The following is a 12,926-nucleotide window of genomic DNA, read 5'->3' as shown; positions in this document are numbered from 1 at the left end:
AATGATTGAAACATCGATACTTCCTTTTCTTTCACAAGAGATCAGAGAGAACCCATAAATATAGTATTAAGATTTCTACAAATTCTAGAAAGATAAAGTCTTTATAGATGTTCGTGTGTTGTCGTTTCTTTTATTTAGGAGCTAGAAAATAAGCATTCCTCATTTAAAATTATCCTGACTTTTGTAAGAAGCAATGTTGATCCCTTTCCTTGAAGCTCCTTGAAATGACTCTCATGCAAATAACTCTATTTAAATTAACGATGTGAGATATTCCCTATTTTCGTGAGTCCGGCATTAGTCATAAAAGGGACAGACTCAAAGGGTTGAACTTATTTTGCATTTTCGTCTAAGTTATGAGGAGGCGAACCAGCTGAGACCCATTCTTCGTGACCAACGGATGTTTTAATATATGTTTTAGATTCCCAAATAAAATGTTCAGTTAAAGGGGACCTTTGGTATGTTTTTTATCAACAATCCTTGAGGATAATTCTACATAAACATGGATTCTTCGAAGTGAGCCTCAAGCAAATAATTTAAATAGGGAAAATTTGAGTACAAATCCCGATGACATCCTTTTAAAGCAACCCATTAATTTAATTTTCACATCTCTTTCAGTTGGAGTCCAGTTTAACCGTTAAATGGTATTTATCAAAATTCGTACTCAAATACAAATTGATTGAATAATGTATATTTTTCATAACGGTAATATATAGTGCATTAATAGCTCCAGTTATGGCAAAGGGTTTTCAGCATTTGGTCCATGAACGTTGTTATCTTTCCAAAAGACATAGTTAGGAGGAAGTTCCACAACTTGAACTTTCAAAATAGGTAATACTAGTTGCAATTTTACTATAGACTTTCATACTATTCTGATAAATATTACCACATAAAATTAAGTTAAATATGAACCAAAGCTTGCCACTTGGTTTCATAACTAATAATAATAATTCATAACAACAGATTAATAAATTAAGTCCACAAAATAGGAAATAAAACTACTCTTAAGACCTTTCAAATAGGAATTTATTTATTTATTATTAAAGCATTTATTGATGTACATCATATAAAAACATAAAATCAGTATGGGCACTTATGGTGCCCTTGCAATAGTTTGGCGGTTAGGTCTTCTACTGCAGTCCATCCTGGACTTTTTCTAGAGATGGCGAATTGTTCAACCAGCGCCCGACGTTATAATTTATTAAGAAACTAGAGAGGCTTGAGACGGAATGTGGTTGAAAAGGTCAAAAATTGTCAAAAAGCAGTCGCCGCTCAATCATAATTTTAGGACATTCATAAACCAGATGAAGTGGTGCTTTATCTCTTAAACCACACCCATAACTGTCATGTATTTCATATTTCCTTTCTTGTTCTTATTTTCTTGCATGTTCTTTAGTGTATTAAAGTACTGTGTTTTACGTATTATAAATAGTCTCTTATTTTGTAAATAAATTACGAGTATGGTTTTGTATAATAAAGAATACATATGATTTTATAAACAGTGTAGTCTTATTCCTCCACGCCATTTCATCTTCTCATTAGTCTCTCGGTCATCCTGGATCTCTCCTACTATAAATAAGATTGTGTCTCTCCCTCGTCAAGACGCAACAATAACATAGTGGGCTTAACCAACTGAATCAATGAGTTCCATTTCCTTTCAAAAAATCCAAGAGATGCTTCCATTTCCCAAGTCTAACTCTGGGGAGCATAATACGATTTTGACAGCCATAGTCATGGTTCTATCAAAGTTTAATGGGTAAGGACCTTCCTCCCAAGAGATGATCGAGGGATACCAAAAATTATGGTAGAAAAATTGATCCAGAGCTCTAGCTAGAACATGAGCTACCTAATTTCAAATAGGTATTATGGCTGTAGACAACTTTAAGACAATCAGTAACGAGAAGAAAAAAAAGGCTCTTCTTCTACAGAGTGTCCGTTCTTTCCCTTGAGTCCACAAATAGTACTATATATTTTAGAAGCAAATTGGGAATTTTAACTTTTTTTATTAGATTTATCCATTAAAAAATTTCAAATTTATCACAGTAAAACCAGATATTTTGACTTAAATATAGCTCATTTATAAACTAAAATTTAATTATATTAATGCTGGATTTAAAATTTTAATTTTTAAATACGTTCCTAAATTTTTGATTCTAGATTCATAAAAATAATAATTTCATATAATTATATAAATTTGTGCTGAATTTGAACCTCGCCCTCAAAAATAAGGTAATGCCAATGAATTATTGATTATTGCTTTTAAAGCATGATTTATCATTCTATTTAATTAACATAAGGGTGGTGTAAGTATGGTATATAAAAAAAAATCAATAGTTATGTTTTAAAATTGTATAACATAACGCTTAACAATAAGATATATATGTATGTATCACAATCTAATACAATGGGGGGGCATTGTATGCAGGGGTCCGCAGGACTTTAAATTTTTATTGGGTAGGAGGTTTTTTCATAAAAATTTCACATATGAAAATTTTGCTCTTCTATATAATTTGGTCGAATGGCTTTTTCTTTTTTTTAGAAAATAAATTCTGAAGAAAAATTTTTAATCCCTGTTTTCTCATTACATTTTTTCTTCTAGAGCGATAATTCTTCATAGTACTACATAGAAATTCCTTCTCCAGGCTAGCCTTTGCAGACGCCCTTTGTATGTATTCAATTAAAAAAGAGCTCTCATAAATAAAAACGAGCGAGCACGGATAGCTCTTTGTTGAACAAAATAAACCTTATGGCCAATTTTGAGTACATAAAATTCCCCAATTTAAATATTTTAAGAAATAAAAGTTGCTTGAAACCTCACCATCTTTTTTTGTGATGCTCTCATTTCTTAGGCCTATAGACCTCCAAAAATGTAACAAAATTCCCGAATTTATTTATTATTTTAGAATCAAAATATTTGTTTGAAAATATTGATTCAAATAAATTGCCCATTTCAAAGCGTTTCTGATTACCAATCTTGCTTACAATTGAAAGGGACATTTCAAGGGAAATAATGTAGAGTTGTATCAAATTGGAATAGTACTTAGTATGAATACACCAACGAATTTGTCGTTGTAATTAGGTTTTAGGATCATGGTTTCAGTCAATGGAAGTTTTTCACCGTTGTCATAGTATTCAACACGGTAAAAGACATTTTAAGAAAAACAACAGTCGAAAATCAATTATTTATCTCATTATTTTTCTTTCTCCTTTTAATTTTCAAATGATCAACTCAATGACCAATTTTTATTACGCATTTTTTCTTCGTTATTACTTTTAGGAATATTTTTGTGTTATTATCGATTTGTAGCGCATTGACATAGGTAAGCTCTGAATCTACATTATTCAATTATTTTTAAGGGAACATCAATCCCTTATTGCCATTTTTAGGTCTTTAAGCATTGAAGATTGTTAATAAATTGACTTTCTTGATATTGACATTACTTAATTTTACAAAAGTGTAAATCAGTAACTTTTAAAATTAAGACAATTAAATAAATACTTGTGTCGAATTAATGGCAAATATTCATGCATATAGTAGGTAAGGGAAAAAGTAATTTGTATTTTTGGCTTTATTATAATGCTTTATAAAAAGTATTAGAATCATCCGGTTTAAGCCAAGTATGCCGTGTTTTGGTTTATAACTTGTTGCCAATGAGAATATAACTTAATAAATTCATAGAACCCAATATCCCTATTGGCAAAATACTTAGACAACCCATTTTCATAGGACTCTATAGGCCAGGTCCGGACTATAGGGTGGATGCATAATAACTTCTCATCCGAGCTCCCTGGTGCTTCATCAAAAAGTTGAATGTGGCCTGGACTTATCTTGATGTTTTTTGTCTCCTATTCACCAATGCTGGCCACTTCTGTTCGATCACTAGCTTCAAAAAGCCTATTTGTTCACAATAGAGGCCAGAATTGAGAAGGGGAAAAAAGGTGCACGAACCACAGTTGGGGTCACAAAAGAGTATTGGTCCCGTATACATGATACATTTTCATGGCTGCTTTTGAGCCGTTTTTCAATTTTAGCTTATAAAAATGTCAAACCCGAAACATGATAATTCAAGACGAAAGCGGCTAAAAAGTGTCTGTAGTATACACTCACACCTTTACAATATCTTATTGTAAGGTCCAATGTGACCAATAATTAACAGGATATACTAACACTAAAAAAAGAGGCATGAAATACGAAATTACTTTTTCCCCTAATAATATTTTATCTTTTATTCTTTCCCAGTAGTTTGTTTGAGAAAAAGAATGAATAGGAAGTATTGTATTAAAAAAATTAAGTCTAAAATTTTGAATAATGAAATTTTGTACAAAAGTAGAGATAGCTACGTCCTATAACTTACTTAATTAAGCTGGATGAGTAACAAAAAAATTATAATAAATGAATATAATGAAAACAAAATATTTACACATCTGTATTTTCTTATCTCAACTGTATATTCAAAAGTTTAAAAAACATTTGTGTTAAAAAGTAAATCATATCTATTTAAGAGCTAGGAATGTTTGGTAAATATTGTCAACACTTCATTTTATATTAATTTTTTGTTCATATTAGAATCTTTTCAATCCTTGTATAATTTTAAATGGATTCTTTCATATTCGAATAATTAGGACTAAATGAGTTGATTAATTTTATAATGTTTCCATAATTATAGTAATAAACATTTTAGTGTTAATTGTGTCAGCAATGAGTAGACAAAATGTATTCCTCAACACTTACTTTTTTTAATTTTTCGTCGTACTCAAACAAATATTTTATCTTCTTGACGATATAAAAACGAAATTAAATGTGACGAATTGAACAGTTATTTATGTTAAATACGTTTTCGATGAGTTTGAATCACTGCAATATATATTTATAGAGATTGGAGACCCAAAACTTGCAGTAGAATTAATTACTATATTATCCCCTTTATTTTCAATTACGAGTGATTACGAATTATTGTGATCCACAAGGAGTGGGCAAGATACTCTGAAAATAATATCAAGAGGGAGTGTGCCAGCTTAAGGGCCAGAAAAGTCCTAAGATATAAAGTTACACGAACTTAATTCAATTTTTCCATGACCGCCTTTTGCCTCCCCAAGTATATATATATATAAAGAAACTATAAGATTGAGATTCTCTTAGACTAGTAAATGTGTTTATCAAAAAGTTTCTTGTAATAAACCATGCGTCAAAACCGATTAATGTTTTTTTTTTTTAAATATATAATAGTAAAAGTATTATACATACATTATATATGAGTCTGTTTAACCCTTACTGATGAAAATTGTTTAAGTTGGTGTATAAAAGATCCTTTTTGCTCTTTCAAGCGTTTTGATCCTTTTTTATAAATAGTAACTAAATAAATAAATAGATAACTGTTTTGAATATGATACTCATTCAATCTGGATATTGGTATTTATAAGAATATATTTGTAATACAATATTACAAATATATATACAAGCTATGAATGTCTGAAAAATTGAAAATCCTTTTGACCTTCACTAATAATCTATAAAAAGGGAATTTTTCTAAAAATGAAACTGGTCTGAATATTTTATGATGTTATTGTTTATATTTCATAATTGCTAAATCTTGGGTACACAATTAGAAACAGACACTTTTTGATGTTGCAAAGATAATTTTTTTCATAGTGGCTTCGAGCATCCTTAGTGTCTTTCTATAGAAATAGAGGGTAAAAGAATCATAATTAACAAATCAATATGATTAAAAATGAATAACTTACGTTTTTGAAGAGGACGAGCACTTCTTCTGTCTCTAGAGTGTTGGGCTGGAATGGAGTAAATGATAATCACAGGGGATCAAAGGATGAGATGAACTCCTTCACTTACCCTTTTGGAGTCCCAAAGCGGCGGGCATAACAAGGCCGAAGATGGCAAGGATGGCGAAGATTGTTTTCAAGTTGAATTGCATGATGACGGAATATCACAAAATAGAATGATAATTTTTAATCAGAATCAGAGTCTTTTTATATCCCACATTAATGCTATGTACAGGTGTAATTAGTTTTTTATTGGGGAATTAATCCAACGTCGTTAATTGATTCTTATTCCGGAATAAAAAAATAAATATTTATCTATTTAATCAAATACTGTCCTTGATCCTATTAAAAGTATATAATATTTCATAGAAATTAAAAGAAGATATTAAATCTGTTTTGACATCATTTTTTCTCTACAAAAAGTAGTGTTTAACTAGTCTTACATGCACAAACTTCAGGTAGTTAAAATTTTAAATAAGGTAATTTTCTTCTTTTGAGACCTCCATATTCGACGCAGGATAATTCACTACTGAAACTGTCCCAAAAGCGTTTGTACTATATACATTTCAACACCTTATGCTATTATCCGATGTGACAAATATTGAACAAGATACATTTAGTAAAAAAGAGGGCGGAAATGCGAAATTAGTTTTCCCTAACCTAATATGTATTTGTGCATTATCAATTGAGGGAAGGGAGGAACAACAGTTGACATTTTTTTTTTTTTTTTTTTTTTTTTTTTTGGGGGGTAGAATATTTATCGATTCTACTTTTCTACACATTTATATTCCTGAGGTCGTATATGAACTTTTCTATCCAAGTCAAAAATATGAAAATGAAGTACAAAAATGGTTTAAAGTCAATTTTAAAGACTTTGGAACACCCTCTTGACTTTGCAATGTAAGGTTTGGTCGATGGAGAGGACAATGTTTTTCCGATACTCAATAAGCACTCTCCGATGGCAACCATGTTGGCGACATATTTTAAAATTTATTATGGATACTAGCTGCAAGTCAGTGACGATGCATCTCCACTATGTTGTTCAGAATAAGGGTAATCACGTTGAAGGATATATTACGTTCATTCTAAAACAATATTGTACTGTAAAAAAATATTAATGCACAGTCTAATAATAACTACAGTTTACTTTTTTATGTTACTTTAATTCAGGAACACCCTAAATGTGTAAAGTAGCATATTTACAACAAATAACATTTTACAACCATAGATTTTTTAAAGAATGAATAAACGTTTTCTTGATTACCACCTTATCTATATATATATTACTTTAATTTAACCTCATTTGGTATTCATAGAAGATGAAATCTTATTTGCATCAATTGAAATTTAAATGATTCAAATTCCAAAAATGCTTTCTTTTGCTTGAAGAAAGTTTTATGTAGGATTTTTGCTAATTACATTTTATTGTGTAGATAAATGTAATTTGTAAATAATAAATAGTTTACAGAAATCCATTTGTATAACTTATACAAATGTTATTACAACTTTAGTCGATATTACTTATACTCAAATTATACTACGTAATATGTCAAAACATTACGTATATAATAATTATCATACGTTTTTGAAGAATTGCATTAAATAAGGTAGTTTATATTCTTAAATTTGATTATCAAACATATAGGTATGTCTCAAACAGTTCTCATATAAAGCTAGGTCATTTCAATTACTTATTTTATGTATTGGTATTACTTTAAGAACTGCCGTCTATGTAACAAACCAAATTTCGACTCGCAAAACAAAATTGTGCTTAATAACAGTATTTAAGATAGAAAATTGTCTTTTATAAAAGTAAACGCCATCTAGACCCCTCCCTAACCCATTGTTTCTGTTTGGCATTTTTTTGAATCGAGGAATCAGTAGGAAAGATTATGGCGACGGTTTTTTGGATTCACAAGGAATTGTCCTCATCGAAAATCTAGAAAAGGATAAAACTATTACAGGTTCATATTATTCATCGTAATTGGACTGTTTTGAAAACCGAGCTGCAATAAAAACGCCTATGATTTCTCCACAAAAATGTAATTTTCATCACGCCAATGCACCAGCTCACACCTCATCAGTTGTGGTCGCAAAATTAATGGAAATAGTGCTCCAAATCGAGATGCCCACAGTGCTAGCAATTTCACACACTTCTTTTGTCATCCATCAGTATATCTTGGATTTTATCAATGATTTCTGGAGTAATAACCTCAACAGGGCGTCCAGAACGTTCAACGTAACGTGTGCTCATATGACAATTCCAAAAATTTTGACACCACTTATAAACTGTTCTTTTAGAAGGTGCAGAGTACCCATAATGTTTATCAACACAAGAAAATCTTTTTCGTCTATTTTTTGAAATTCACAACAAATACCAAATAGAAAGAAATATACCGATCTGTCTGAAAGTTGGTGTGTGTTCTTTCAAGAGATGCTACTAATTAAGCTTAACTTGAATACGTGCCAGTTTTGCCATCCCCTGGACTGTGGACGGGCTTTTCAAACGACCCTATTATATTCTGTTGAGTTCAGGGGAAGTTCTACGACAAGAAAACTATTAAACATTGGTACAATTGAATTAGTAGGGCTGGAATTAACTATTTAACGCATTAATACAATTTGTTGGTATAATCTATCACTTTTTAAATTTAAATTTAAAATATTTGAGATATTTGCACTTCATAATTTATACTTTGTGCATGCTCAATAGTAAAGTATTCGAGCAATCTCTAGTTTTCATGTATGTTGGACCAGAGTTGCTACGGTAGATTGTGAGTTACTATATTTTCCAAGAACAATTAAATAGTTTTATAGATTAATAACCCTGTAAACATCCATTATTGTAGAACATTTTTGTAATTTCTCCCTCACAGCAAAGGATACTATTCTTCAAATGTATTCTAATATCACTCCACCATACCATATTTCAGATTTGCATATATTTTTGTTGTTCAAAGCCAGCATACAATCAAAGCTTAAAAATACAACGCATTTGTGATAGTAGAAAACCTTCCAAAGTAAAGATTAAAGTAAAAAAATTGCATCCAAGTTGGAGAGATCCATAAGTTGAAAGGTACTCATCAACCCAAAGGTGACAAGTCAATGTTTCAATTCTAATCGTAAGTTTAGTTCTGCATCGTACTCCATATAAAACTTTTGATAAGACAAACACATTTATAAAATCGTTTGGAGTTTGTCAAATTACATCACAATAAAGAGTACTCCTTTTGGGACTCAATTTAGGGGTCAGATATCACAAAAATCACACTTTTTAGTGTTAAAGACCCACATTATATTTTTTAAGAAAAATGAGGAATAAAATCCAAGGAATATCGTTCCCACTGTGAAACATGGTCAAGGAAATATAAAACTTTTGGATTGTTTTCTATCCAAAGGTATTTATGTCTTAGCAATTATATATGATATCATAAAAGTTTATTGATCTATTGGATTTAGACTAAAGCCATCTGACGAAATTTCATGGAATTATACGTAAATGGACGTTATTGAAGCAATCAGATTACACAGTCATATAAATCTCAGCATATCTCAACTAAAATAAGAATCAATTTAAAAAAAAATCCAGGCCTGAAAAGATGTCACAGAAAATATGATAACCCTGAGAGATACCTATAATCTCATTGATATGCTTTCGAGTCCTAAATATGAGAGAGAATGAATAAACTGTTATTAATTTACTATTTCATTTCAAGGCAGCATTTATGAAATCACTTTGAGCATATCGCTACGATAATGAAATCAAAAGTATTCTGAACATAATATGAAGTTTGAGATATTTTTTCATTGTATGATTGGGTTTTAAATGTTTTAAGGAAAAAAAGATCAATGGTAAAAGGCGGTATCGAGACATATGATACGCTTAAATTAAGACACTTGTTAGTATCAGCTGCCCGTATGAAAAGAGGAACCTTTTACATTTAAAATAGCATTAGGGCAAGGAAAATATTGAATTTATGTACAGGGTAAGGCAGCAAAACGTATACTCAAGAGATGGATTTAGAAATACATCAATAATTTTATATTTTCAATAATTGGCATAAAAAATAATGTAAACAAGGACTAGGGTGATCATCTTTTATGGAAAAGTATATTGCTATGGTTAAAAAATGGTTTATAATTGTACGAAAAACATTTAAGAAAAGTTTCAACAGTTTTGAAAAATATTTAGAGGTATCTTAACGGCTTTAATTTTTTGAAAATTTATATTTTTAAGGAAAAAACTGAGTATTTTATTAATTCTGTTCATATACTTCAAATTATAGTTGTTTTTTTGTAAAAAACAATGCATTAAGCATACTAAATTTACAACAAAATATATTTTATAATTATTTCAACAAAAATAATATTTATGTATTCAAAATAACTTCAATTGAAGTTGTTTGAAAAATAGCTCATTACTCTTTTTTTATTTATTTAGCATATTGCAACCCAACTCTTTGACTGATGAATATGATAATTTAAAATTACTTTTAAATCACATTAAATTCAGCACAAAATTGAAATTTGTTATAGCCATGGCCAAAGTGACCTTTTAATTAATATTTTATAAAAAATGACCATTATAATTCAATTTTAACACATAAAACCAGAAATAAGAATCTAGGTAACCCTAGTCGAAGATAGTACCTACAAAAAATATATCATGCGGGTACTTTTTTTTTTTTTTCTTGATGATATATCAAATAAATTAACAAGCACTTACTTTATTTATATTTACCTATTTAAACAAAAGATTTATTTAGTTCAAATTATTTAATTTTTAAGTATGTAAATCATTTTCAACCCAGTATATTTATACTTTTTTATAATATCATACATACAAAAAATAATTTCTGCTTTCTTATTGTAAGTTTAATAAAAATGCGAATGACTTTTGGTAAGAATTTTCTTATAGTGTAGATCCTTCGATGGTCTTCCACGATTTGTAGAAGACAGTAAAGTAGTGACTCGTCAATTTTTATTAACCCACTATATTCAACTCCTCTTTCATTGGTCAAGTTTTTTTGCTTCCTGTGCTTAACTTCGACAGAACTAAGCATTTTTATTTTTGTAGTTAAACTTTAATAAATCATCGAAGAAAGGGAGTCCAACGAGTTCCTCCGATAAATACCCTAAATGTTAGGATAATATTCAAGATATTTGGAAATATGTCCATTAATTGAAGAATATTCGATTAAAAAATTCAATAGACTGGGATAGTTCAAAGGAGAATTGGACGTCTGAGATGCATTGACCCAAGTTGATATAAACTCTTGCAATGAAAACACAAACATCAGGTAATCCTCGTTCTTCCCTTGGAATCAATATGAATTATAATCTAAATATCCAACTCTTGAGACTACTTATCACATTTGAAAGCCAACAGATATGGTGCACCAGGTGACATGAACTTAACTCAACACTCAGGGGCGTCGCTGAGAAATATAATTAATATTTTTAATAGTTGGTCATCAGCCATGGAAAGATGGTGTACCCAAGCACTTTATAATAGGAGTCCCGGGAGGCTTTAAGCCCAGCCTGGAAAAAGAATGGAGGCATCTTCTGTCCACCAGAGGACACAACGGTGAGGACCATTTTTTGGGCTGGATATTGGGTATGGTAACCCCTTTGAGCCTCTTCTTTTATTTCTTCAAGCCAGAGGTTGTTTCGGTGGTTGTGAAATTGATCAAGTGGGAAAATCTCCTTGTCCGAGAAAATTTTCACAATCGACCCATTTGCCTTGGTTCATGTGAGGATTTTCTTGAATATCTTGAGCCTCTTGGCTTTCATGCTATGTATCAGAAGGTGGTGTGGGTTTCTTGTAATTTATTTACGTGTTTCAATCCATTTCAAGGTTTCTTATCTTAATTTAGTAGAAGATTGTCCTTGCAAGTCAAATGCAAAAGTAAAAAATATAAAAATATAAATAACATTTATAATATTGTAAATATTATTTTACTTAAATACTACGAGAGCTAATTTCAAAAAGTAAATAAAAATATAAAATTTAGTTATCTTACATACAGTCTAAACCCAAATCCGTTTTAATAAAGAATTGACTTTCATCTTGCTTACAAACCTGCTGTAAGTATCTGTTTCTCTTGTAAAATCCTAGTTAAATGTATGAAAGAACAATTTAATTTTTCATACTTTGAACAAAAAGAAGATAATCCAAAAGGTGAATTAAATACATATTCTATATAAGTCTTAGATCTCTACATTTCAAAAGTTTCAGCTGTGTGTGTTTACGTATAATTAATTATATTTGTTCATTTAAAATGAAAAAAATGAGAAAGACTAAATTAAAGCACTTAATAGAACTTGACTTCCTTTCATCTATACAAAAATTATATCTAGGAGCATACTTTGTATATATGCAGCATGTGTGGATAATTATGTATTAATAACAAAGATACCTTATTTACATATGGATATACATACATCTACGAGATGTTTTGAAAAATAACGAAAATTGTATTAATATTGTCGAACTAGGAGTAGAATCCGACAATTCTCTGAGTAATTAGGTGTCGACTTAAACACAGACTTTGCTTTAATAAGAAGATATTCCCAAAGAAATCCTCACAAGTAACTATACTCAGTACGTATATCCTTTCATATGTGTTCTCTTCTCAAGAATGAAAGAATAAGTGTTTTGAGGAAAAAATTATATCATGTGAAGATTTATGAGTATGTTAGTCTCTAGAGCGCTCACTAGCTACAACAAACAAAACCACTATTTGGTGCACATTAATTAATATTTATACTAATTATTATTGCAGTAAAATCATATTTTTTTTTTAAATTGATTTATTTGTCTTTTTTCCATATTATTGTTTATGCCCTTGGCAATCAAAATAGAGCATTCATAAGGGTCAGACTCGAGGATTTTGATTATTTTATCTACATTTTCGACAATACGTCTTGCATCTTGGACATCAAAATTACTGCAATGGAATAGAAGAAACTAAAATTGCTGTTACAATACCAGGACTAACATTTTCAGTCCCCTGGCTTGTATTATTGCCTTTATTGAAGAAAAGCTATAAAATATGTTGTATTTTCTCTTTGTTGGTGTCCATCTTTGACGCGCACTGAAACAATACTGAGTCGAAAATCCTAAAACTCTCTAAAAAGTTTTTTTTTAG

The 12,926-nt window shown here is 30.0% G+C and overlaps 2 long non-coding RNA genes across 3 annotated transcripts in view; both read right to left on the bottom strand.

Annotated features, from left to right (window-relative positions):
- LOC121117737 (uncharacterized) overlaps positions 1–12,926 on the bottom strand; it is an 85,138-nt gene that overhangs the window by 9,147 nt on the left and 63,065 nt on the right. The window lies entirely within an intron of this gene.
- LOC121117724 (uncharacterized) lies at positions 5,549–6,233 on the bottom strand. 2 transcript variants are annotated; one of them, XR_005864228.1, is made up of 4 exons: positions 6,219–6,233; positions 5,846–6,117; positions 5,740–5,784; positions 5,549–5,673 (listed from the first exon to the last, which is right to left on the bottom strand). It is a non-coding gene; the product is annotated as an uncharacterized lncRNA (long non-coding RNA). The 2 variants fall into 2 exon arrangements; XR_005864229.1 differs by having other exon boundaries at positions 5,846–6,059.

This window comes from Lepeophtheirus salmonis, chromosome 1 (genome assembly GCF_016086655.4).
Source record: "Lepeophtheirus salmonis chromosome 1, UVic_Lsal_1.4, whole genome shotgun sequence".
In the NCBI taxonomy this organism is placed as follows: Eukaryota; Metazoa; Arthropoda; class Copepoda; order Siphonostomatoida; family Caligidae; genus Lepeophtheirus; species Lepeophtheirus salmonis.
The sequence above is the reverse complement of the archived record's forward strand: the minus strand, read 5'-3'. Positions and strand labels throughout refer to the sequence as shown.